This window comes from Anomaloglossus baeobatrachus, chromosome 5 (assembly GCF_048569485.1).
Source record: "Anomaloglossus baeobatrachus isolate aAnoBae1 chromosome 5, aAnoBae1.hap1, whole genome shotgun sequence".
NCBI lineage: Eukaryota > Metazoa > Chordata > Amphibia > Anura > Aromobatidae > Anomaloglossus > Anomaloglossus baeobatrachus.
In genome coordinates this window covers 521457799-521484930 of record NC_134357.1, presented here as the reverse complement: position 1 = coordinate 521484930, position 27132 = coordinate 521457799, and the positions used below count along the sequence as shown (strand labels likewise).

The 27132-nt window shown below is 47.7% G+C and overlaps 1 pseudogene; it reads right to left on the bottom strand.

Moving 5' to 3' along the window:
• LOC142312065 (uncharacterized) overlaps window positions 1–27132 on the bottom strand; it is a 134355-nt pseudogene that overhangs the window by 87320 nt on the left and 19903 nt on the right.

Here is a 27132-nt window from a genome sequence, read left to right as displayed (position 1 = left end):
AGCCTTTGAGGCACTGAAAAAGGCTTTAACGAGTGCCCCAATTCTGGCCTATGCGCGGTTTGATGCCCCATTCTTGTTATATACTGACGGGAGTTTACATGGTCTGGGGGCAGTACTATCTCAAATGCAAGATGGACGTGAGAGAGTAATTGCTTATGGCAGTAGGTCTCTGAGGGAGTCAGAGCGCAACCCCGACAACTATAGTTCTTTTAAGTTGGAACTTTTGGCACTGGTATGGGCCATGACGGAAAAGTTCGCTGAGTATCTGACGGGTGCCGAAGTGACTGTAATGACTGATAATAACCCATTAGCACACTTAGGGAATGCCAAACTAGGAGCTCTTGAATAGAGGTGGATGGCTCGTCTTTCCAAGTACCAATACCACATCCAGTTTCGGTCAGGAAGGGAGAACAGCAATGCTGATGCACTCTCCCGAGTTCCTGTAGGATTGCCCACCCAGAATGTTGATGAGGAGCTAGAGGACACTGAAACACCGAATCTCGGTCGATTACCTCTATTCCAGAACTTGGCACATTCAAGTGGGGTGGCTTCTGGGATGCCAATGGTGTTAGGGAAGACTTTGGATGATTGGGGGAGAGTCCAGGATGGCTGTCCGGACCTACGGCGAGTGAAAGAGTGGGTCCGGACCAAAGTCTGGCCACGGCCGGAAGAGAGGGCCTGCCTGACCACAGAAGGACAGAAGTTGCTGAGGCAGTGGGATAAACTAAATGTTATCCAGGGAGTCCTGTGCCGGACTGTATACTTAAAGTCTGAGTTGCAGTACCGACAACAGATTGTTATACCTATGTCTTTGGGATCAGAGACTGCCCGGGAAGCCCATGAGAGGGGCGCCCATTTTGGAAGCGATAAAACCTACAAGTGGCTCCAACGGCTAGTATATTGCCCTGACTTGACAGATATGGTAACTGAGGCATGTCTGAAGTGTCGAGCTTGCGGATTGAGTAAGAGCCCCGAACAACGGGCCCCTGTCCAGGCCATCTTCACGTCTGCACCCCTTGAAATCTTGATGATTGACTATGTACAGATTGGGTATTCTGCCTCAGGACACTCATACTGCCTGGTCATGACAGATCATTTTACAAAATATGCAGTGGCCGTACCCACCATTGACCAGACAGCAGAGTCAGCAGCTGAGGCAGTCTGTAAACACTTTATACAGGTGTTTGGGTGTCCAAAGAGGATTCATTCAGATCAGGGGGCATGCTTCCAGGGCACCCTGATGACTGAGCTGTACCAGCTTTATGGCATAGAGCGTTCCCGCACGACCCCATATCACCCGCAAGGGAACGGGACATGTGAGCGATTCAATCGCACCTTGCTCCAGATGCTGCGGACTTTGGAGGACAGTCAAAAGGCTCGGTGGCCAGAATACTTACCCGAACTGATGTGGGCCTATAACAACAGGGTACACAGTACCACCGGTTACTCACCACATATGCTCATGTTCGGGAGGGCCGGACGGGAAATCGAGGATCTCCACATGCCTGATCCAATGCAGCCACCTCCGAGAAATACCACTGCATGGGCGCAAGAGCACCGGCGTCGGCTGAGAGCAGTGCACAAAGTTGTGGGGGAGCGCCTCAAACAAGTGGTACACCCAAATCCGAGACCCGTGCAAAAAGATGAGTATGCTCCGGGTGACCGGGTGATGGTCAAGGCCAAAAAGCCAACTGGGAAGTTGGATGGACGGTGGGAGGCGATCCCATATGTGGTGAAAAGAAGGGTAGATCCTGCTATCCCAGTCTATGAGGTGGAGCCAGTGGGGAATGAGGGACCCTCGCGGAACCTTCATCGTAACATGTTGAGACGCTGCACCTTTGAAGAGCCCAAGGCAACAGAGGAGGTGCCTATCCCTACTTTGAGTACAGTGGAAACCCCTTTAGTTGAGGAATGGTGGGTTGTCCCTGTCCCAGGAACAACTGAGGTTCCATCTGTGATAAGCTTGCCACCCAGGGAGGGAGTTGCGCAACCAGCATCCCCTCCCCCAATAAATGTACTTGAAGTCCCCGATCCTACGACCCTGCGTAGGACAACCAGGTCCAATGCTGGTGTACCTCCACAGCGCTATGCGCAAGAAGAATTCGTATGGGAAGGGTTGCCGAGGACGTCAACCTCTAGTGGGGTGGCATGTGAGATGGTGAAACAGCTCCCATTGTTCATGGCCAGAAATATGTACCTGGTTAAAGATGTGCATGGCAAGCCCCTGTATCACCTCACAAGCATAGTTTAGACGTATATATTTGTGTCTCATAAATGTGAACAGTATTTATTGTATGTAACTTTATAACCTGCAGCTGTCAGTAATGTGATAATACTTTATAAGGGACAAAAATGTCATTATTCAACCATAAAAGGACGCTGTTTCTCAGCACAGATGAAAGACTGCAATAGGTAGCTCAGATGGGGGCGGAGCTACAGGCTGATAAAAAAAAGTACATCACAGGAAGTAGAGCAGCAGCCATCTTGGAAGCGGTTGGCAGTTGGCAGTGAATGAATACAGAGACAGAGGACGTGCAAAAGGGAAGAGATAATATTTGCGACTAGAAATCTATCATCTTGATCAGAGCTGTGACACTGTATCCGTATCCTTACCAGATGGGAGAAGATTGCTGAAAGAACGCTTTTGTGAAGTTGATAGGACGTTGCCAAGGAGACGAGCCCCAGTGACCGGCAGTACTGCTCAGTTGTTGGAGAGGCCTCTCATCTTACTGCGTACTTCAGACATATTGTCCAGAGCAGACCCGGGTCAGTAAGATAAGTAAGGCCCACTGCGCCATCGCAGTGGGTAACCGTGCACGCACCTCACATCGGTTTGGCGCCAGAATATTTGAGACTGAGGCAGGGCCTGTAGTTAGTTTAGTTAGGCTTAGTAACCCTGTCAGGCCACAGTTATTGCCACAATCACCATTTGGTACCATCGTTTCCACGGCTACATTATTTAAATCTTTGCCATTGAGGTTTCTCTGTGGACCACAACGACCTCACACCTGGATGTTACTAAGACTCATCACAGACTTTAGGGCATAATTGAGCTCATCCAGGAGGGAACTTGTGTTGAACAAAATATCTGTTATTTATTTAAGTTTTTATGCTCTTTGCTAAGCAGTCATTGTATATAGTAAATTGTGTGGTTATTCAAGGTGAATCTTGGGAAGGATCCTCCATTAATGGGCACTATATTTATATTGGGGCAGGGGAATAGTCAATTTGGGGTTAGAGTAAATTTATTTTAAGTTTGTAAACTGTTGTGCTATACCGCGGGCGGCTTGTGTTTCACACCCATCCATTTTTTTGTTTCATGTTTAAGGGTATTAATAGGTAGTTGGCAGTTGGAATATCCAGTCATGCCTGTAGGTAACATATAGTGTATATATTGTAGTTGACTCATGTTAAAAGGCGCCACGCTGTATAGCACGAGGGTCTCAGCTTATTCGCTGAGTGTTTGTGAATTTTCCCTGAGTGTCTTCCCCTGTTTGATTGTGTTCATATCCAAATTGTAGTAAAGTACTTTTGTTAGTTAATCTAGTTTTGGGGCCGTTTATTTCTCGTTCGTGACTTCGCTGTATCCTAAAGAGCCCACCCCGGTGCACGGCTTACACAACCTTAATGAGTCCTCACATGTCCTCCTCTTCTTGTAATCCAAAATTCGAGGATAGCATGATCACTGCCTTCTAAATTCCCAGCCACCTCTATTTCCTCAACCATTTTTTCCCTGTTGGTAAGAATTAGGTCCAAGATGGAAGATTCTCTTGTTATATCTTCTACAGTTTGAAAGATAAAGTTGTCAGCAAGAGAAGATAAGAATTTTCTGGACCCATTACTTTTTCTTGAGAAAAATTTGCAACAAATATCTGGATAGTTAAAAGATCCCATGATCACTATGTCGTACTTGTTTGAGAACAAAGACATCTTATGTAAAAAAGATCCATCCATAGCTTCAGTCTGTCCAGGTGGCCTATAGTAAAAACCTACAACAGTATCCTTTCTGTTCTTCTCTCCTTGTATTCTTACCCAAACAGCTTATACAGAGCTATTATTCTCTGAAGCTTGGATTTCTGTGGAGATATATGCTTTCCTAATATTTTCCAGTACATTGAATGTTAAATTGAATGGTGTTATGCAAAACCACACATACTGGAGATCGAAATTAGAGGAACAATGCATGGTCACTTGCTTTTTTCAGAAATAAATGTAATATTCATTGATCAACATTTGAAGGGGTTTTTTTTGTAACAGGTACTCCATGCCACTAGAACAGTGTTTTACAAAAGTTCATTGCACTGGCTGCCCATATATCACAGGATCCAATTCAAACTGCTTGTTCTCACGCACAAAGCTCTCCACAGTGCGGAACCTCCTACATCTCCACCCTCCTCTCGGTCTATCACTCCACACGTTCCCTACACTCTGCAAATGACTTTCGACTAACATCCATACTAATCCGAACCTCCCACTCCCGGATCCAAGACTTCTCCTGAGCTGCACCAATCTTCTGGAACGCTCTACCTCAAGAAGCTAGGACGAATCACAACTTACTCAACTTCAGACGCTCCCTAAAAACGCATATATTTTTAGGGTTGCTTATCACACTCCCTAGTCGAACTAAATTTACATAGCCCCTGCACGCCTACTCAGAACATAACTCCACGTCAAACTCCACGGCATCCAAATGCATATCAAGGTTCTGGCCAACTGGTCAAGGCAGCCATTATCTATCCCCTATTTCCTTGAGATGGCTGGATTGTCATTTTAAATAAGCACTTGTACCTTGTCCCCCCCCCTCATTGTAGAGATTGTAAGCTCTCACGAGCTGGGTTGTCTCTTTTTTTTTTTCCATACTCTAATTATTGTATTTTCTATAACTGTTATTTGTTTGTATATGAACCGCCTGAATTGTAAAGCGCTGTGGAATATGTTGTCGCTATAGAAATAAAGATTTATTATTATTATTATTATTATTATTATATTATTATCCAAAGTTTATCAACATAAACCCTTTATTTTGCCCAAAACGTGATGATCATAATTGGAGAACAACAATGACTATAGCACAAAGAAAGATTATAACTACATTTTCTGCAGGTAATAACAGTCACCAATCAGTAGGAAGTGTACAGGCCTTTGCTTTGAATGACTTCAGCACATCTGCGGCCACAGGAAAGCACTAGTCTCTCACACTGCTCTGGTGTGATTTTGGTCCATTCTTCTTTGAGTCTGTTCCACAGTTCTTTGACTGTTGTGGGTTTCTTGGACATAACTTTGTCACCAAGGATTTTCCAGGGGTTGTCTATAGGGTTTAGATCAGGACTCTGGACTGGCCATTTCGTTGTTTCAATGATTTCTGTTTCAATGAACTGTTTTACCCGTTTTGCTGTGTGACAAGGGGCATTGTCCAGCATGAAAATTGCGTGATGAACCATGTGTTGTTGAAGAAGCTTCTGATACACACTTGCATTCACTCTGCCATGTAGCTGTATGAAACGTCCAACTCCTGCTGCAGAAAACATTGCCCAGACCATGACACTTCCTCCACCACCTTTCATTGACTTCTTAACACACTTTGGGTTCAGTCTTTCCCCAGTTTGCCACCCAACATAATGCTTCACATCAGATTCCAATAAATGAAACTTACTTTCATCACTAAAATGAACTGTGGACCACTTCTCCTCTGTCCACACAACAACCACCTCACCAAAGGTCTAGCCTATTGATTCTTTCTGCTAATGAGAGGTTTCGTCACTGTAGAGTAGGCTTTCAATTCAAATGCTCTTAAACGTTATGACAATGTATGACAAGACAGATCCTTACTCTGTTCAATGCTGAACTGGCGAGCAATTCCAACTGCAGTGTTGAAACGATTACCCATGGAGATTCTCTGCATTATTCTGTCCTCTTTTGCATTTGTCTTTCGAGGGTGACCAGCCTTCTTGGGGGACTGGAAAGAGTTTGTGATGTTGTAAAGATGCAATATTCTCAAAATCACAGACTTGGAACGGCCCTTTTCTCTTGCTATGGCTGATAGGCTCACCCCTTTGGCCTTCATCTGGATAACCTGCTGCCGGAGGGTTTCAGTCACTTTGGAATGGCACACCATTTTTACATAGTCAGGGCAAACTGGAAAGTTAGGCTGCCAGTTACATAAGGTTTGTCAGATAATTAAGGAAATTAGCACCAGGTATCAGCTTAACACCAATAATTTGCAGGTATCTGAAAGTGTTCTCTAATTTTGATCAGTGTTCTTTTACATTTATCTCATTTACATTTTTATTATGTGCTTTACAATAAATTCAATTTATTAAGCTATATTTCTAGAAGTTTAAAATACTGATTATTTACTCATGTTAGGATATAATCACATAGGACAACACAATGACCTTAACATTTAGGAAATTGTGTGTTGTTCTCTAATGTTGATCTCCAGTGTATAATCTCACAAAATACAAGCGCTGATACAGCTACATTGACAGATAAATCAAAAAAGCTTTAGCCCTTGGAAATACGGTAGGAAATAAAAGGGTAAAAACTGTAAACAGCCCAGTTGGGAAGTGGTTAAAATAATTTATAGTTTCCTTGTGGCTCCTCTTCCAAGCTTGCCCAGGTGCTCTGCAAGTCTCTATGTTTGCTCTTCCAGATGGACAGACAGGTGAATGATCACTGACCATAGCAGTGACCAATGCGTCTCTGCTATGGCCAGTCAATAGAACAGAAAGTACAGAGATCAGCCATGTAAATTTTCTTTCTGTGGAAAAAAGTCTCACTTCAATTTCACCCACTGAAACTTTGCAGATAAAATCAAACTTAAATTGCTGCACAACATAGTCTACAAACTTCAACGTATAATTGTACCAGCCAGTGATGAAGTAGAATATGTGACCTTAGAGGTTACTACTCACCTGGGTAGCCATATGTAGGAATCTCCTCTTTACACCGCTCATCACCCACCACAAATGTCTCTATAGTATTAATATCTGTCAGATCTTCATCCTGAAACAAATATTGTAAATGTCACAGACAGATGTAGAAGTCATGTGAAATGATTCAGAAGAACAGATTAGATCATAAATGAACATGACGACCACAAATGACAGCCGTAGTTATCACATACAGTAGGTGGGGGTCTTCAACCTGCCGGCTCCTAACTGTAACCAGCAGTCTCCATAACCAGAAAATTGTGAGAAGATCCAGACGACATCTAATGTCTATGATCAGCTTTATCTTGTCATCTCCACCACATATAAAACATAAACCGAATGGCCACATTATTAGAGACACCTATGTAGTAGTGCGTTGGATTTTGTTCGACTTTCAAACAGCAGCAAATTCTTGTGCCATAGATTCCACCAAGTGATAAAATTGTTTTGCAGGAATATTTGCCAATGCCGACATGATAGCTTCTTGCAGTTCCTGTAAATTAGATAAAGGTATTGAAATACTCCGCACTTTTAGCTCTATCTCATCTTACAGAATTAAGCTCTGGGTAGAGCAGATGGGAGGGCATCTTCTGGCCATAGAAGATCACAGTGTCTGGTTGTGCAGAATGCTCCCTGACTTTCCATTGTTCCTGCTGTCAGTATTCATTGCTATAGGTAGCTTTCCTGCTGGATTCATTTCTCTCCCTTTTGAACCCAGCAGGAGCTCGACTTCCACCCAGCTGTTGATTATCAATATTCCCTTGATGTTTAAATACCCCTTCTTTCCTTTGACTGTGCTGATGATATTTTTAGTTCCTTCAAGCCAAGGTTGCAAGCAGGTGGTTTCTCTGTGGTATCGTTGCTGAAATCTCTGCTGAACTTCTACCTGAGTCATCTAATGATAAGTAGTTCATGCTTTTTCCCGTGTTTCCCCCTTGTGTCTTCTATAGTTGTTTAGTGGAGTTGACGAAGAGCTCATCCTATCTGTTCCCTATTTAGGGTCCAGCACTAGGGATAGGTCAGGTATCCGGCTCGGCGCATAGGTGTGGAACTTATCTAGGGTGGTGAGGGACCACAGGGACCAGCAGTAGGTTCAGTCAGGGGTCACAATCTTCCCTCTCCCAAGATACAGGGCTTCCCTTTTGCCGAGCGCTTGGTACTTCCCTGTACCTAGCGTGACAATAGTATGGTGCATTGTTCAGCTGCAAATGTTCTTCTGCCTTACCCTTATAGTAAGCGGCTGTCATAAAGAAACAAACTTGGATGACCACAATAGTAAGCCCTAGTGTCCAAACAACCATCAACAGGTATCATAGATATTAGTTGTAAGATTAAAAAAAATAATATTCCTCTCACTATTACTACAACTCTACCTGCCTGAAGTGTTGAAGCTCAATGAGAGAGGTTCATCGATTCATGCTCCATGTACCAAATTCTGGCCCTCCCATTAACATGGTGCAAAAGAAATCTGGATTAGTTTGACCAAACCTTGCAATTGCTCGGTGGTATAATTTGTGAGGTTGTTCCCACTGGATTTGTCTTTTTACTTGGATAGCACTAGCAATGAAAATGGTCATCTGCTGTTATTGCCCATGCATGCTAAAGAATGTCAAGTTGTGCATCTGGACACAATCTAATAAACTTTAGCTATTAATTAACATGGTAAAATCACCCATTAAAAAGATGTCGCACAGGAAGACAATTAACCATAATAGATAAGGCCACAGAACTTCATCAATCTAATGAACATGAGCCAAGACAACAAAAGTCAGCTTGTGAAGCCCCACAGGTGTTGTGTCGGTGCATTACCTTCAGGGACTCCACGCAGCTGGATCTGGTCACAGGTAGGAAACCTTCTTTCTTGATTGTCGTGACGCCACTCTCAGATTTGCGGTCAGTGGGGACCGCCACTGCAGGTTAAGGGATGCCTGGGGCTGATGGTGGGTGCAGTCAGTTGTGATAGCCTCCTGAGAGTGAGGCAAGCCCCAGGGCCCTGTGTAGGTGTGTAGAACTACAAGGCGCAGAATGACTCAACACAGGCAGAGTGTCTTTCAGGGTTTTTACTCACAGTTGATAGGGTGAGTAACCCGGGCGTAGCTGGGATTAACCAGACTGGAACCAGGTATCCTTCAGGCTGACTTCTGATGGTGACTACCAACTCGCCTTCCTTAGCCCTTTTTGGTTTGGGGTGACCCCGACTTTTAGTCCCTATGGGGGTCACCCAGGGAAGATGCTGCAGCCTCTCTCCCCTTCGTTTGCCGTTTGCTTGTCGCCTGGACCAGGCCACTCCAGCTACTTGCCTCCTGTGACCTATGGGCCCTAACTGTGGCTACGTGGCTGCGGCTGTTGTGGTGTTGTGGCGTGGGCTTTGAGAGCCCCACACCGGCAGGTTTAGCAAAAGAAAGCTGGATCTATCTCCGCTTCGGGATCTGCCGCCCGTTTGGGCCTGGTACTCCCTAGCAGTCTCCTTACTTCCCACTCCGTGCTCTCTCTCTAGCTGAGATGGGTTTCGGGTAGCACTCCTAGTTGACCGTTCTCCCCCGTCGGTAGCCACTGCGCGGACGCTGTCAGACTACAGCAGCCCACGGGATCTGCTCCTCACTCGAGCTCCCTGGACTCTGCACTGAACTGGCTCACTGCTCCTCCTCTCCTGTTCTTGCCTACGCCACCTAGCAACCAGACTCTCTTACCACACCCCTTGAGAGGAGATGGAGGCTTTTGGCCCCCTCCACTATTCCAGTGGAGGTCAAGGCTTTTCCCCCTCCTGGGATCCCCAGGGGTCCTCTCAAAGGTACATGTGTGAGACCTGATCACTATGCGCCTGTGTAGTCACACCTCGGTCAGCCTTCTGGATTACCTGTATTGTACTGTTCCCAGCATGGGTGCAGTACTCAGTGGTGCCTGACCAGGTCAGGGGCGCCACATTCCCCCTTAGTTATCACCAGCACGTCCTCGGGCTGCAAGACAACATTTTAAAATGCATAAAACGTTAAAACATGTAAAACATTTTTAAAATCACCAGGTACCATACATCACCACCCTCCACCCACAAGTCCGTTAACCCACCCAAAACCCTCTCACGTTGGCCGCGCCTTCAGCCACTTCTGGCAGGATGTAGAGGCGGCTTTCATGGGCTGGTGGTTTCAGGGTATACCTGGCCTGGTGGATCCGCGCCTTCAGCCTCTTCTGGCAGGATGTAGAGGCGGCCTCCACAGTTGGTGCTGACCAGGTACCCTCTTTGTGGTGGAGAGCCAGGCCCCATAAACAGGCATGCTCTCTGGTTGCAGGTGAGCCAAGGCCCTATATACGGACGTGCTCCCTGGTTGCAGACGAGCCAAGCCCCTAAACAGGCTGGCTCTGGTGGTGGTGCCTCTGGTGTAACTATTTACACTGCGAGAGTTTGTGGCTATAGCCAGTTCATAGCCTTAAGGTTTATGGGTTTCTCACAATAGTTTATGTGGGCACATCTCTTAAACTTGTAAACGTTGCAAACTTCAAACTGGTCAAAACTTTAACTTTTCAACTGCTGTACTTCTTACTTTAGGCAGATTCCTCCTCACCAGGGCTTGGGCCTGTAGGGCTGCGGCACCTGTTGGTTTCTCCATCTTGGTCATCAATGGGTTCCTTTTCTTTTCTTTCCTCTGTATCTTCTGTATCTGTTTCTTTCTCTGTATCTGTTTCTTTTTCTGTAGGACATGGTGTTACGTCTAGCGCATACCACCCTCTTTCTCCTTGATGCATGGTAAACTGTACGGAGTCTCCTGTACGCAGGTTCCTTCCAGGATGTCCTCTGGGCAAATTAGCTCTGACGTCTCTCCTATTGACAAAAATGCCTTCTTTGATACCAGGTGCAACGATGAACCCGTATCCTGACTTCAGGCTAAAGTCTTCCACAATTCCTCTACAAAGGGGTCCTCTGACCTGTGCTTTGGCTCTTCTCAGGAACCGTTTCTCCTTCAAGTCTCTGGCCGTTATTTCATCTTTCTGCTCTGGGGATGGCGGTGCAGGAGACAACTGGGTTCTGCTACGACGCCGTGTCTTGCGGGCTTGATTCTGCTGGGCTGTTACTTCAATGCCTGCAGGCCCCCAGGTGAGGTTTCTGGTCAGATCTTCGTCAGCAGACGGTGTCAGGTCTTCTTCATCCCAGCGGGAATATGGCAGCATCTCCGGCTCTGGGCATGGGTCCACAGCTGGTGGCTCCTGAGTCAACTCCTCAACTTCCTGGCCTCCTCTCCCCCTTAGTTCTTCTTGGCACTCCTTTGGTGGCGGTGCTGGGGATGGACTTCCTTCAGCAGGCCCAGGCGGGGGACTCTTTGGCGTGATTGCTGCAGGGGTTGCCGGAATCCTCTTAGGGGTGTGCGGAGGGAGTATGTACTGGTCCACCAACCATTGTGGAAACTTGGCCTCCATGTCAGCCTTCAGCTGCCAGTATGCGGGGTCCTCCCCCAGCGTGGGCTTTCCAGCAGGGACCTCTTTGGACTGGGGAGCGGTGTCTGCTCTGGCCTTGCAGGCCGGGGTTAATGATGATGCAATCTTATCTTGGCGGGCCGCGCCTGGCATGGCGGCGGCCTGGTCTTGGCGGGCCGCGCCCTGCATGGCGGCGGCCTGGGTCGGCGTCGCTGTTGCAGTGGGCTCTGTGCAGGCTGAGCTGGCCGTCGCTGCAGCAGTCTGGGCTTGGCGGGCCGCGCCTGGCGTGGCTGCGGCCTGGTTCAGCACCTCACTTGCGGCGCGGACGAGCGTTGCTGCGGCGGTGGGGTCTTGGCGGGCCGGGCCTAGCAGGGCGGCGGCCTGGGTCAGCGTTACGCCTGCGGCGCGGATGAGGGTCGCGGTGGCAGCCGGTTCTTTGCGGGCCGGGCAGGGCATCGCTGCAGGGACCGGGTCTTGGTGGGCCGAGCAGGGCATCGCTGCAGGGACCGGGTCTTGGTGGGCCGAGCAGGGCATCGCTGCGGCGGCCTGGGCTTGGCGGGCCGCACCTGGCGTGGCTGCGGCCTGGCTCAGCGTCGCCGCGCCGGGCGCCTCTTCAGGGACCGCGGGCGTGGCAGCAGGGGTCGGGGCATCCGGGCCGGCAGGGGTAATACTGGACTCACCCATCGGTGGCAGCATCGGGGTCTGAGTCGTTGCCACTCGGTCTGGCGCTCGGCGCGCGGCTCTCCCTTCATAGGCCTGAACCGCGGCAGCCATCTCCAGAAGTTCCATGCGTTCTTCTCTGATCTGCTCCACGACCCGGGTCTCCAGTCGGTCGCAGAACTGGGCCAGCTCCCGATACCACCAGGCAGCGGAGCCCGGTTCTGGGTTTCTGCGGTCAGACGCCATTTCCTCTGCGCCCTCTTCTGCACGATTTCCCAGCAGTGGACTCGTCGTTGCCTCTAGTAGCAAGCTGTTCAGTTTCCGCTCTGCCTCTTTCAGCAGCTCCTCTCCCAGCAGCAGGCTTCTGGCTCCCTTTCTGTCCCGACGTCTCTGGACGCTTCCGCTCTCTTCACAAGCGAGGTCAGAACTCTGCAGGGGATCCCTGGGTAGCCACACCTCTTCGTGGGCGGTAACTTCTTCCAGCGCGGGCTGCTGTTGTTTTTCAGCGCGCTTTTCATGGTGGCAATATGGCGGCGCTTCCAATTTTTCAAGCGGACCGCCCAGGCACATGGTCACCTGTCTGAACAGGTCTAGTCCTTATCCTGTTCGTGACGCCAGATGTGAAGCCCCATAGGTGTTGTGTCGGTGCATTACCTTCAGGGACTCCACGCAGCTGGATCTGGTCACAGGTAGGAAACCTTCTTTCTTGATTGTCGTGACGCCACTCTCAGATTTGCGGTCAGTGGGGACCGCCACTGCAGGTTAAGGGATGCCTGGGGCTGATGGTGGGTGCAGTCAGTTGTGATAGCCTCCTGAGAGTGAGGCAAGCCCCAGGGCCCTGTGTAGGTGTGTAGAACTACAAGGCGCAGAATGACTCAACACAGGCAGAGTGTCTTTCAGGGTTTTTACTCACAGTTGATAGGGTGAGTAACCCGGGCGTAGCTGGGATTAACCAGACTGGAACCAGGTATCCTTCAGGCTGACTTCTGATGGTGACTACCAACTCGCCTTCCTTAGCCCTTTTTGGTTTGGGGTGACCCCGACTTTTAGTCCCTATGGGGGTCACCCAGGGAAGATGCTGCAGCCTCTCTCCCCTTCGTTTGCCGTTTGCTTGTCGCCTGGACCAGGCCACTCCAGCTACTTGCCTCCTGTGACCTATGGGCCCTAACTGTGGCTACGTGGCTGCGGCTGTTGTGGTGTTGTGGCGTGGGCTTTGAGAGCCCCACACCGGCAGGTTTAGCAAAAGAAAGCTGGATCTATCTCCGCTTCGGGATCTGCCGCCCGTTTGGGCCTGGTACTCCCTAGCAGTCTCCTTACTTCCCACTCCGTGCTCTCTCTCTAGCTGAGATGGGTTTCGGGTAGCACTCCTAGTTGACCGTTCTCCCCCGTCGGTAGCCACTGCGCGGACGCTGTCAGACTACAGCAGCCCACGGGATCTGCTCCTCACTCGAGCTCCCTGGACTCTGCACTGAACTGGCTCACTGCTCCTCCTCTCCTGTTCTTGCCTACGCCACCTAGCAACCAGACTCTCTTACCACACCCCTTGAGAGGAGATGGAGGCTTTTGGCCCCCTCCACTATTCCAGTGGAGGTCAAGGCTTTTCCCCCTCCTGGGATCCCCAGGGGTCCTCTCAAAGGTACATGTGTGAGACCTGATCACTATGCGCCTGTGTAGTCACACCTCGGTCAGCCTTCTGGATTACCTGTATTGTACTGTTCCCAGCATGGGTGCAGTACTCAGTGGTGCCTGACCAGGTCAGGGGCGCCACAAGCTCAGTAAATAAAATGTACCATGTACCCAAACAATGGGCTAAGAAATACAAAGAAATCTTCCAGGGAAATCCAAGTGAGAATAGATCAGCCCTAATAAGCATTTTGCAATAGCTTATTCCATGGTAAATCTTGTTGTGGTTCAGATTGTCTTTTTGTGCTACGTTCCTCTTTTCATCATGTTGATCAAGTACTAATAAAATTTATTGTTATTCAATTTTTGGGCAGTTCAAGCTTCCACTGTGCACCTCTTGTTCCTCGGAATGATTTCTGATATCCACCATGAACTTCTTTTATTGAAAAAGTTGTGGACACCCACAGAATTCCATTTCACTAGATGATTTTTCTCAATCACAGCATTCTAGGTATACTCTACATATTGTTTGATGTATAAGTCCACAAGGCTGGTACCTTCTGAAATATTGGCCCCACATTTGAAGTCATTCAACCACCTGTGCACTTGACCCACTCCCATCGCACCTCATCCCCAACATCACCGCAGTCCTCATCCCAGCCCTAACCCATCTTTTCAACCTATCACTAACAAGTGGTGTATTCCCCTCATGCTTTAAACATGCCTCCATTACACCCATCCTCAAAAAGCCCTCCCTTGACCCATCCTCTGTGTCAAACTATTGCCCCATATCCCTTCTCCCCTATGCCTCAAAACTACTGGAACAGCATGTCCATCTTGAACTGTCCTCATACCTCTCCTCCTGTTCCCTCTTTGACCAGCTACAATCTGGCTTCCGACCTCATCACTCTACTGAAACTACCCTAACCAAAGTCACCATTGATCTACTAACCTCCAAAGCCAAGCGACACTACTCTGTCTTCCTCCTCCTCCTGGACCTGTCCTCTGCCTTCGACACAGTAGACCATTCCCTCCTACTACAGATTCTCTCATCTCTGGGCATCACAGACTTGGCTCTTTCTTGGATCTCCTCATACCTAACCGACCCAACTTTCAGCGTCTCCAATTCTCACACCACTTCCTCATCTCGCCCCCTATCTGTCGGTGTCCCCCAAGGCTCAGTTGTTGGACCCCTGCTGTTCTCCATCTACACCTTCGGCCTGGGACAGCTCATAGAGTCCCATGGCTTTCAGTATCATCTCTACGCTGATGATACGCAGATCTACCTCTCTGGACCTGACATTACCTCTCTACTAACCAAAATTCCACAATGTCTGTCTGCTATTTCATCCTTCTTCTCTGCGCGATTCCTAAAGCTTAACATTGACAAAACAGAATTCATTGTCTTTCCTCCTCCTCACTCATCCCCTCCAAGAAGCCTTTCCATCAAACTTGATGGTTGCTCACTCTCCCCAGTCTCACAAGCTCGTTGCCTTGGAGTAACCCTCGACTCTGCTCTATCCTTTAAGCCACGCATCCAAGCCCTCTTCACCTCATGCATGCAGACTACAACTCAAAAATATCTCCCGAATCCGTGCTTTCCTTAACCAAGATTCAGCAAAAATATTAGTGCATGCCCTCATCATCTCCCGCCTTGACTACTGCAACCTCCTGCTCTCTGGCCTCCCTTCCAACACTCTTGCACCCCTCCAATCTATCCTAAACTCTGCAGCCCGCTTAATCCACCTCTCCCCTCGCTATTCCCCAGCCTCGCCACTCTGCCAATCCCTTCACTGGCTTCCCATCGCCCAACGACTCCAGTTCAAAACATTAACCATGACATACAAAGCCATCCACAACCGGTCTCCTCCTTACATCTGTGACCTAGTCTCCCAGTACCTACCCACACGCAACCTCAGATCCTCACAAGATCTTCTTCTCTACTCCTCTCTTATCTCCTCTTCCCACAATCGCGTACAAGATTTCTCCCGTGCCTCCCCCATACTCTGGAACGCTCTACCACAGAATATCAGACTCTCCCCTACCGTGGAAAGCTTCAAGAGGAACCTCAAGACCCATCTCTTCCAACAAGCCTACAACCTACAATAACCCTTAGTCCAGTACACCACTGCGCAACCAGCTCTGTCCTTACCTATTGTACCATCACCCATTCCCTATAGACTGTGAGCCCTCGCGGGCAGGGTCCTCTCTCCTCCTATACCAGTCTGTTATGTACTGTTAATGATTGTTGTATGTATACCCTCTTTCACTGTAAAGCGCCATGGAATAAATGGCGCTATAAAAATAAATAATAATATATTTTCCCATTATAATGTAAATTCACATTGAAGCTGATCAACTAGTAGCTTACTCACATGCTGCACTCCGGGGTCATGAGTCTAATTGCCATACAAAAAAGCTTCCATAATGAAAAGAAGCGGTGTCTCTTACAAAGTGGTTATTCTATGTATTCTACTGTTGAACAAAAAAGGATATACCATATTTTTCATTTTATAAGATGCACCGGATTATAAGACGCACCCCAAATTTGGAGGAAAAAAAAAGGTAAAAAAAAAAAAAAATATGGGGTCCCTTTATAATCTGTTGGTGTCTTACCAGGGAGAGGGGCCTGCAGGGGAGCAGGGGTCACAGGAGGCAGGGGTGGTACTGGAGTACTGCAAGTAGTATAGAGGGGGGCCCAGATACTCACTGCGGGTACTGCTCTGCGCGGGGGCCGGTGTCGCTCTGCTCTGTGTGGGGCCGGAGATGCCGCTCTGCTCTGTGCGGGGCCGGTGTCGCTCTGCTCTGTGCGGGGCCGGTGTCGCTCTGCTCTGTGCGGGGCTGGTGTCGCTCTGCTCTGTGCGGGGCCGGTGTCGCTCTGCTCTGTGCGGGGCCGGTGTCGCTCTGCTCTGTGCGGGGCCGGTGTCGCTCTGCTCTGTGCGGGGCCGGTGTCGCTCTGCTCTGTGCGGGGCCGGTGTCGCTCTGCTCTGTGCGGGGCCGGCGACGCCGCTCTGCTGTGTGCGGGGCCGGCGACGCCGCTCTGCTCTGTGCGGGGCCGGCTCCAAACAGAACAGAGCGGCGCTGCCCAATCCAGAACAGCGTCGCACAGACCAGCAGCGCCGTCAGCACAGTGCACTGCTCGGAGCATCTCCCTGCCTCCTTTGACCCCTCTGCACAACCCCCCGGTAAGCTACATTCGGATTTTAAGACACACCCCTCATTTTCCTCCCAAAGTTTTGGGAGGAAAAGTGCGTCTTATAATCCGAACAATATGGTAACTTCACAGCCGTCTACACATCATAGGGGAGATTTCATGATACCCTCTCTCCATCTACCTGATCATCCTGAGGAACATCGGGATCCTCTTGTTTACAGTCCTGTGGAAGAAGAGGATGGGGACATCTCTCTGGTGTTGTCCTCTCACTGGATATAACTGGAGGAAACACATACAGGGAGTGAATTGCGTCTTTAAATACAGGTAATTATAGTCCGTGTGTAGTTACTCCTATCTATTACCTGGTGAGGTGAGGGGCTGGGGATCCTTCATCATGACGTCCTTGTACTGATCTTTGTGTCCTTCTAAATACTCCCACTCCTCCATGGAGAAATGGATGGTGACATCCTGACTCCTCATAGGAACCTGACATATACAATGATACCGTCATACCCTGATCCCCTGATCCCTTCATAGCGTTACTGTATAATGTCCCGGCATTCCCAGCAGTGTCACCTCTCCAGTCAGCAGCTCAATCATCTTGTAGGTGAGTTCTAGGATCTTCTGCTCATTGATGTCCTCATGTATCAGGGGGTGAGGTGGAGGCCCCGTGATTGGGCTCAGGGGTCTTCCCCATCCCTCAAACACAGGGTCCTGACAGCGCTCACTAGAGGTCTTCTTCACTACTGTGTAATCCTGGTTATGGAGAGACACATTAATAAATCTCACTACAGACATTTCCAGAGTCCTCACCTCTCCAGTTCTGTCCATCTGTTATTCCCATAGATAAGAATGATGTAATGTGACGTCATCAGAATCTCTCACCTCTCCAGTAAGATGGAAGAGGATCTCTAGGGTGAGGTGTAATATCCTCTCCACCATCTTGTCCTTGTTACTTTTTCTATCCATCCTTGTAGGGTCACTCAGGAAAATTCTCTTACATAGAAGAATGGGAAGATGATCCTATGTAATAAAACAATTACTGTAAAAAATACAGGAAAACACATGAGGAAATAAGACTATAGATGTCGTATTATCTCCTCTCTATGGCCTCTTTCACACATGAGAAAAATTAAAAATGGAGTAGTGAAGGGGTTAACACCGCGCATCAGCCAAATGAAGATGTAGAGATGTTGATGAATAATATCTTTTTTTATTTTTTTTTTTATCAACAAAGCTTTGTTGATGTCCTGGTCCTGAGGAAGAGGTTTCGACCTCGAAACGCGTAGACCGATGAAATAAAAAAAGATATTATTCATCAACATCTCTACATCTTTATTTGGCTGATGCGCGGCATTAACCCCTTCTCTACTCCATTTTGAATGCTCATCCACATGGGGCTGCAGCAGACTCCATTATCTCATGCTTATCAGTGGTTGTGACTCTCACAACCACATTAGGTGAGTGTATATCTCCTGTATACACTACACTTGTCATCTGGTGTTACACTATCAGCGCTTGTTATTTTAGATTTAACACATGAGAGAAAGAAAGAGTTCATGACCAAATGTGAATTTACAACACCTCTGGGTATGCTCACATATAAAATACGGAACCGGTCGACGGATCCGTCATTTGACGGATCCTGCGCCAATAAGCTTCCATTACAACTAATGACAGACGGCGAGAGATGCGTCGCTGTCTGTTTTCTCGATGCACACAATAAACGTTCCTATGGACGTCTCCAGCACTGGATCCATTTTTTTTACATTTGTACGGATTGTGACGGATGGCAAAAAACGGATGCGTGAAAGGGACCTTATGTAATAATTTCAATCTGCTGTTTCTAATATTTGAAACCAAGGCTGGTGGAAAGACTTGTCAAATTCTTACTTTGTCAATAGAGTCGTTATTCCATGGTAAGCAGTTAAGGGTTGTGTAAATTCCTCCTTTTTTACCATCCTACATTTCAGCAGGTCTTTTCTCTTTTAATACATTATAAAGGTTACAATATATATTATATACAGTATATATATATTATATCTATACACACACACACACACACACACACACACACACACACACACAGTGGGACCTTGGTTTACGAGCGCAATCCGTTCTGGGAGTGTGCTTGTAAACCAAATTACTTGTCTGGTAAAGCAAGATTTCCCATAGGAAATAATGGAAGCTCAGACAATTCGTTCCACAACTTGTTCAATGTCCCATCCTGGTCCCCTATTGTGCCACACACACTCAAACACATATTATGCTCACCTTACCTTCCGTTCCCTCGCCGGCCTCCTGGTTCTTGTAGTCCGCAGGTACAGGATGTGTATCGGGTAATCATCACGATCAATGCCGGAGCTTCCGCTTTCAGCGCTTCAGCAGCAAACGTCATACGCAGGAGCCACTTGCCTCTGATTGGCCAGCTGCTTTTGAGAAGTGGCTGACAGCGGAAGTTCCTTCATCATCGCGATGGTTACCCGATACACATACTGTACCTGCGGACTACAAGAACCAGGAGGCCGGCGATGGAACAGAAGGTAAGGTGAGCATAATATGTGCGTGTGTTTGTGTGTGTTTGTGCGTGTTTGAATGTGTTTGTGCAGACTGCAAGAGCGGGTCAGAGCGAGGTGAAAGTACAGAACTGGAAGTGTGTGCAGTATTTGCTTTTACAGCAAAGATAGCTCATAAACTGAGCTACAAATTTACAGCAAGCTTTGCTCGTATAGCAAAATACTCGCACACCAAGTTACTCGTAAACAGAGGTTCCACTTTATATACAGTGTGTCCACCCATATCCTGTCCACCGCCATTAACTTGAGAATGGCGGCAGCTATAGGCATAGAAGTGTGTCTAGGTATAGTAAAGCAGCCAGCGAAAACAGCGGAGTTAGCATTTTTATCTCGAAAACGGAACGAGATAGAGAAAAAAAGTGAATTACAAAGTTGTAGGGCATCATCAATTCAATACGAATCAACACCTTGCATACAGAAAAGCTATGATTAGAATGTGTAAAACTCACAAGGCTGCGGACGTGAAGCGATACCTCATGGAAACCTTCCTACAAGTCATTGGGAATGTTGGCTGCGTGGAGTGGCCTCCACGCTCACCTGACCTAACCCCTTTGGACTTCTGTGAGGTCACATCAAACAGCAGGTGTATGCGACCCCTCCACCAACATTGCAGGACCTACGACGACGTATCAAAGATGCTTGTGCAAACGTGTCACCTACCATATTGCACAACGTGCAGCAAGATACAGTATGCTGTCCAGAGTCCAGATGTGCATTGCAGCTGATGGTGGCCACTTTGAGAATCAAAGTTAAATGAGTGCCATATGCGTGACCAGCATTCAATGGTTTTTTTTTTGGGGGGGGTCATGGGTTTCATATCATAGCATTTCTGTATGCAATGTGTCGATTCGTATTGAATTGATGATGCCCAAAACTTTGTAATTCACTTTTTTTCTCTATCTCGTTCCGTTTTCAAGATAAAAATGCTAACTCCATTGTTTTCCACTAGGTGGCGCTATTAGTGGTTTCATTGTGTAGTACATGGCTACTTTACTATACCTAGACACCACTTCTATGCCTATAGCTGCCACCGTTCTCAAGTTAATGGCGGTGGACAGGATATGGGTGGACACACTGTATACATACATACATACATACATACATACATATTATGTAAATACATAAAATACATATGAGGGATATATAAAACGTATGAGGAAACTATGGATGGATAAAAGACCTGAATGTCCATTGACTGAGAAACAACTAGTCACCCAACGCTCCAATATCATAAAGAGAAAGCTAATATCACAACTTGAGATAGATCAACTGCACTGCATATCCACACCACAGGAAGACCTGGAAGAACAAGATGTGCAGCCCACTGAAAATCCTGATCCAACCTGCAACTAGAGGGTACAACAGCTGATCTGAAACAGAAAATCATAGAGAAACTAAATACCACGAACCCCAGAGACCGATTGCCAAGGCTCAGCAGAGAAATACCAACAGAAAGTATACTAGAAGACGCCAATAGAGCACTCGCATCAATAACTACCACCACTATAACACAAACTAATAAGCTGATCTATGCCACAGCCTCAGTAATCCTGGAAATGCTTAGCTATACCAACAAGAAAAACAGAAGCACGTGCCCCCCATAGAAAAGAAGACTGGAGGCAAAAATCAAGGTGACACGAAGAGAAGTCAGCCAACTAACAGAAGCACAGATCACTGATCCACCTGACCAGGATATACAGCGAAGACATCGGGATGTCCTTCGGACTGGAGAAGTGTAGCCGGCTAGTCATAAAGAGAGGCAACTACCGGCAGGGCACATAGCAGATGTACAAACCTGCTACAAGTACCTTGGCATCCCACAGGGATACGGTAACCATGATGAGGAGGCAAGGAAAGCAGCAACATCCAAATACCATCAAAGGGTAAGACAGGTCCTAAAGAGCCAGCTCAATGGGAAAAATAAGATCTGCGCCATCAATACATACGCTCTGCCAGTTATCAGATACCCTGCTGGCATATTGTGCTGGACAAAAGAAGAAATGGAAGCTGCAGATGTGAAGACCCGGAAGCTCCTCACAATGCATGGTGGTCTCCACCCAAAGTCAAACACCCAAAGATTGTCTACCAATAGAACGGAGGGTGGCCGAGCCTTGATAGGTGTTCAAGCCACCATCATGGATGAAACAAGAAGTATCCAGGAATACATCAGAAAAATGACACCAAAAGATGAGATGCTGAAGGAGAGCCTAAGACAGCAACAACAACAGTCCGGGAAGGAAGAACAAGAACATGAAGTGCCATGGCAAGACAAGCCGCTGCATGGGATGTACCATAGACAGATAATGGAGGTGGCTGACATGAAGAAATCCTACCAATGGCTGGAGAAAGCTGGACTCCAGGACTGAACTGAGGCACTAATCATAGCAGCACAAGTGCAAGCGCCAAGTACCAGATACATAGAAGCAGGGATCTACCACACAAGACAAAACCCAAGGTGTAGACTATGTAAAGAAACCACGGAAATAATCCAACATATAGTGGCAGGATGCAAAATGCAAGCAGGAACAGCGTACACCGAACGCCACAACCAAGTAGCGGGAATTGTATACAGGAATATCTGTACAACGTATGGGCTAAGTTCCCCTACGTCCAGGTGGGAGACCCCAGAAAAAGTGGTGAAGAATGAAAGGGCTAAAATCCTGTGGGACTTCAAGATCCAGACGGATAAGCAAGTAGTAGCTAACCAACCAGATATCGTGATAGTAGACAAAAGATCAGAAGACAGCAATGATAATAGATGTGGCAGTGCCTAATGACAGTAACATCAGAAAGAAGGAATATGAGAAGCTGGAGAAATACCAGGGCCTTAAAGAACAACTGGAGAAGATGTGGAAGATGAAGGTAACAGTGATTCCAGTGGTAATGGGAGCACTTGGAGCAGTGACCCCTAAGTTGGAAAAATGGCTGCAACAGATCCCAGGAGCAACATCTGAGCTCTCCGTCCAGAAAAGCGCAATGCTGGGAAAAACTAAGATCCTGCGCAGAACCCTCAAACTCCCAGGCCTCTGGTAGAGGACCCAAGAATGAGGAAGGACAAATAACCACCCACAAGTGGTGAGAAGGTAGTTTAGTTATACACACACAGACTGAAATTCTTGCCCATTCTTCCTTTGCAAACAGCTAGAGCTGAGTGAGGTTGGATGGAGAGTGTTTGTGAACAGCAGTTTTCAGCTCTTTCCACAGATTCTCGATTGGATTCAGGTCTGGACTTTGACTTTGTCATTCTAACACATGGATACGTTTATTTGTGAACCATTTCACTGTACATTTTGCTTTGTTTTCTTCAAGAATGGTCCTGTATTTGGCTCCATCCATCTTCCCATCAGTTTTAACCATCTTCCCTGTCCCTGCTGAAGAAAAGCAGGCCCAAACAATGATGCTGCCACCACCATGTTTGACAGTGGGGATGATGTGTTCAGGGTGATGAGCTGTGTTGCGTTTACACCAAACATATAATTTGGCAATGTGCCCAAAATGTTCGATTTTGGTTTCATCTGACCAGAGCACCTTCTTCCACATGTTTGGTGTGTCTCCCAAGAGGCTTGTGGCAAACTTTAAACACTAGAAGTCCCAGAGAGGGGTCATTTAACATTTCTACCTTTGGAATCCAGAGACTGTTCGAATGACCTGAAGGATTTTGGCTAACATCCTATAATCACCGTCTTTTGTTCTGTAATTAAGGCCATTGCCAAGAGTGTGCAAAGCAGTAATCAATGCAAAAGGTGGCTACTTTGAAGAACCTAGAATATAAGACATATTTTCAGTTGTTTTACACTTTTTTGTTAAGTATTTCATTACACATGTGTTAATTCATAGTTTTGATGCCTTCAATGTGAATCTACAATTTTCAGAGTCATGAAAATAAAGAAAACTCTTTGAATGAGGTGTATAAAAACTTTTGGTCTGTACTATATATGTGTGTTTTATCTTCATACTTTGACAACTTGGAGGTAAAGTTACTAAAAATCAACCAACCATTGGCAGCTTATGAGGTATATCTGTCACCTACCGAAGCTCTGAAATAGATAATGATGGTGCTATTGGTGATGACTATGGCATGGGATGTGAAAATCGAAACAACGTCCTTGGTCATGCTGGGTCATGGGACGCTGTATGCACGGTGGCTTATGGGCTGACAGGTATAATAATATCTAGAAAAGGGATAACCATTGGAATGCTATGCTTTCAGAACCTTGGAAAAACAAAATGCTCAATTTTTTTCAGCTTCTAAAAGAGTTAAAATTGTCACAAACATGGTTTCATCGAGCAAACATCTGCCGAGCGCACAACTGACTAGGAGACCACTCTCCACCCAGCATGGCTCTGGCACAACATACCCACTCCTGTGCCAACATTAAGGCACTTCAAGAAGTAGCTAAGCAGCAGCAATTACAGTTTATATGATGTGATGGAGCAGACGTGCTGCTGACACACTTCAGCAAATATAGATCCAGGTTGAGTCAAATTGCAAATATCTCGGATCCTTACCCCATGGCAAGACAAGACCCAGTTTGCTAATGGCATACAGTCTTGTCCGGTGTCCTGTAAAAAGGGTTCTCAGCGCTGCAGGTGGCTTTAATCACTCCCAAGTGGACCCAATTTGTTTTCTTAATTTGTGGAAAACCTTATATATGTCAAAATGAATTAGGCAATGATCAGGGACAATTTTAATTTATGTCAATACTGTAAATTGCTGTTGCCGGTGCTGCCCCCACACAGCTGGATATCCCCTTGCCTGTCCCTTCATATTCTATACTAAGTTGCTGCTGACACTGCCAGTAGACGCCACACATCGCTGACCTGTCCATTGTGTTTAATACTACTGGGGCTGCCAGTGCTGCTCCTACACAGCTGAACAGCATGTTACCTGTCCCATATTTTATTGTGACGCCCCTGGACTATCAGGTCCTCACAGGGTATTGTACAATCTGCCCTCCGGTGCAATATCCACCTCCTTCTTGGTTATGGGTCCCCAACTACATGGTGTTGCCTACAACAGCTAATAAAATCCTAGGTACACTCTGCACCACACCCACCAGACACACCAGTGGCTGACCTGAGTGGAATAGGGTCGCCCACTTGGGGGGTTGGTTAAGGGGGAGGTCAGGAGAGAGAGTGTAGTTTGGAAGTGATGGAGAGAGGAGGTCAGGAGCAGGGCTCCTAGGAACTGTCTAGGTAGCAGACGGTGGTCTGGGCCTAGGGTAGCTGGACCCCCGGTCGCAGGGGATCATGACAAGGGGCACGGAACTGTCGAGGAGGACAGCCGGCGGCCTTGTACCATCACCGGGCTGGGACCAGGACACAACGGGGTACGTGGACCCTAGGTCAGGGAGTAGCTTCAGGCAACCTGATAATTTACCCGACGAGAACAGAGCCTTCAAGATCCGCTCTCCCCCCGCTCCAAAATCGGGGTACTAGCGCAACGAGGGGGATAGGACTTTCCACTAAAACAGTCCAGGAAATCCCAAGCGTGAACCCTGAGAGCAAGCTCCCACAGTTAGCCATACTGGGGAGCGGGACCCAACTAGTTCCATACTACCGGGACCAACAGAGAAGTGAACTTAGTGCCAGGAGGAAGGTCACGGATCACCAGGCAGCACCATTGGTGACGGGAACCGAACTAGCTCCCCTCAGCGGCAGCGGTATCCAGTTGTCTGTGTCAGCTTTATGGACTGAGTGAGTACGCAAGTGACCCCCTTCGCACCCAACAGCACTTCCCCCTAACCATCCCCGAGTCCCGGGGCATTCCCCATACCCATGGAGGGTCGCAACACCTGGCTGCCCCACTCCATTACCCCCGGGTACTCTCAACGGCAGCGGTGCTACTCCACATTACCACATACCATGGGTGGCGTCATGAACTCTAAACACAATACCCTGTAAATACCCCCTTCATTTGAGTGGCCGCATGACCCCCGGGTCCGGACACCCCTCGAGCCACCGCGGATCGGGATCCGAGCAGCCCGGCTGCTGGCACGGTGGCGGCACACCTCACTGTGTGTTACCATGCCACTGCCAGAAAATAGCCAGCCACTCTCTTATGCTGTTTGTCCATGGACAGTTTGTAAAAAAAAAAGCATTTGCTTCTTTCTCTTTTTAAAACAAAGCAAGCCTCTCGAATTCCTTATTTTGTTACACCACCAATTTAATGATCACTGTTACTCCTGCTGATCACATGACTGAAGTAACCAATTACAGGTCTCAATAGCAATGATGGCATATGAATGCTGAGATCATTATATGGGTGCAGAATTGGTCGGGACTATCTGGCAGTGGAGGGGAGTCTTCTGTTCTGAAGCAAAATCTGACATAGCTGACTTTTTTACATCAATTTCTATTGTAAGGTGGCAGTTGGACAGGTCCTGGATGGGAGGTATGCATCACCAAGGTGGCACGTCTCGTTAATCTAAGACCCGAAGAAACAGGCTCCAGCATGTATACTGCTGAGAGGTATTTTTTTTTACTGGGCCCGGATTTTATGTCTGATTTTCTGATTTTATGTCTGATGATCTGATTTTAAGAACAGCCAAAGAACTAGGTGGGACTCGCCTTCCTCTTGCCTACAGTTCCAGAGTTTGGAATGGGCTATAAAAGGCAGTTTCTCCTGCCTCATTTAGTGCTGCGAGTTGACCTGCATGTATGGGTCAACTCAGCAAGTGGCTGTAAAGGCCTGCAAACTCTGATTTCAGTTATATGGATTGTTTTGTTTATTTTCTTCTTTTGTGACGAGAAAAGGCTATTTTCTGTTGTCGGAGAGATTTATGGAGTAAAATAAATTTCTCTCATTTATGATTAAGAGACTTTGTGCATGTGCCTACACAGGGTTGGTGTGGGCCACCAGGGTGTCGGGGAATCCCCCGGTAGGCCCCGGGTCCTTAGTGGGACCCCTGTACATCACGTAGGGCCCCAGACTGCTAACCGCAGGCTGGGCTAGGGCAGGGGGCCCCAGGCGGCACTCCAGCGGCAGTGCTGAGGCCGCCTGATTCTATTTCGTCTGGGTCTGCACTGCGCTGGCAATGTCACAGTTAACAGACGCGGCCGTGTCTGCTAACTGTGACGTCACGCAGCGCACCCTGCACTCAGCACTGATGCTTACCGAGGATCTGCCATCTGCTATGGAGCGTGGGTTGTACCGAGATTCCAGTAGCTAGCAGGACTTTCCTAGTGGGTGTGATCGGCTTAGTTGGGGGGCATGGCCATGTTTCCTCTCGTGTACTATATGATACAAGGGGGAGTTTCTTCCTGGTATCAGCTATGTTGGTCCCGTCCCTTCTGATCACATGGGAATGACGTCAGCACAGGTTCTTTAGCCCACTGGAATTTAGTCTCTACAATGGAGCCTGCGGGCCGGATAGGAGACAAGCCGGGGGAAGGTAAGAACTCCTCTAATGTCTGTGTACAGGGTCGGACTGGGGTGCGTGTCTAGGTGTGCATGTATGAGCCTGTGTACGAATGGGCCTGACTGTGCTCTGTGTGCATGCATGACATATATGTTCCCATGTGTCTGTCTATGAGTGGCCTGACTGCGCTCTACGTGCATGTATGACATGTATGTGCCTCTGTATTAGTGCCTGTCTATGAGTGGCCTGACTGTGCTCTGTGTGCATGCATGACATGTATGTGTCTGTGTATTAGTGCCTGTCTATGAGTGGCCTGACTGCGCTCTGTGTGCATGTAGGTGCCTGTGTATTAATGCTTGTCTGTGAGTAGCCTGACTGCGCTCTGTGTGCATGTATGACATGTATGTGCCTGTGTATTA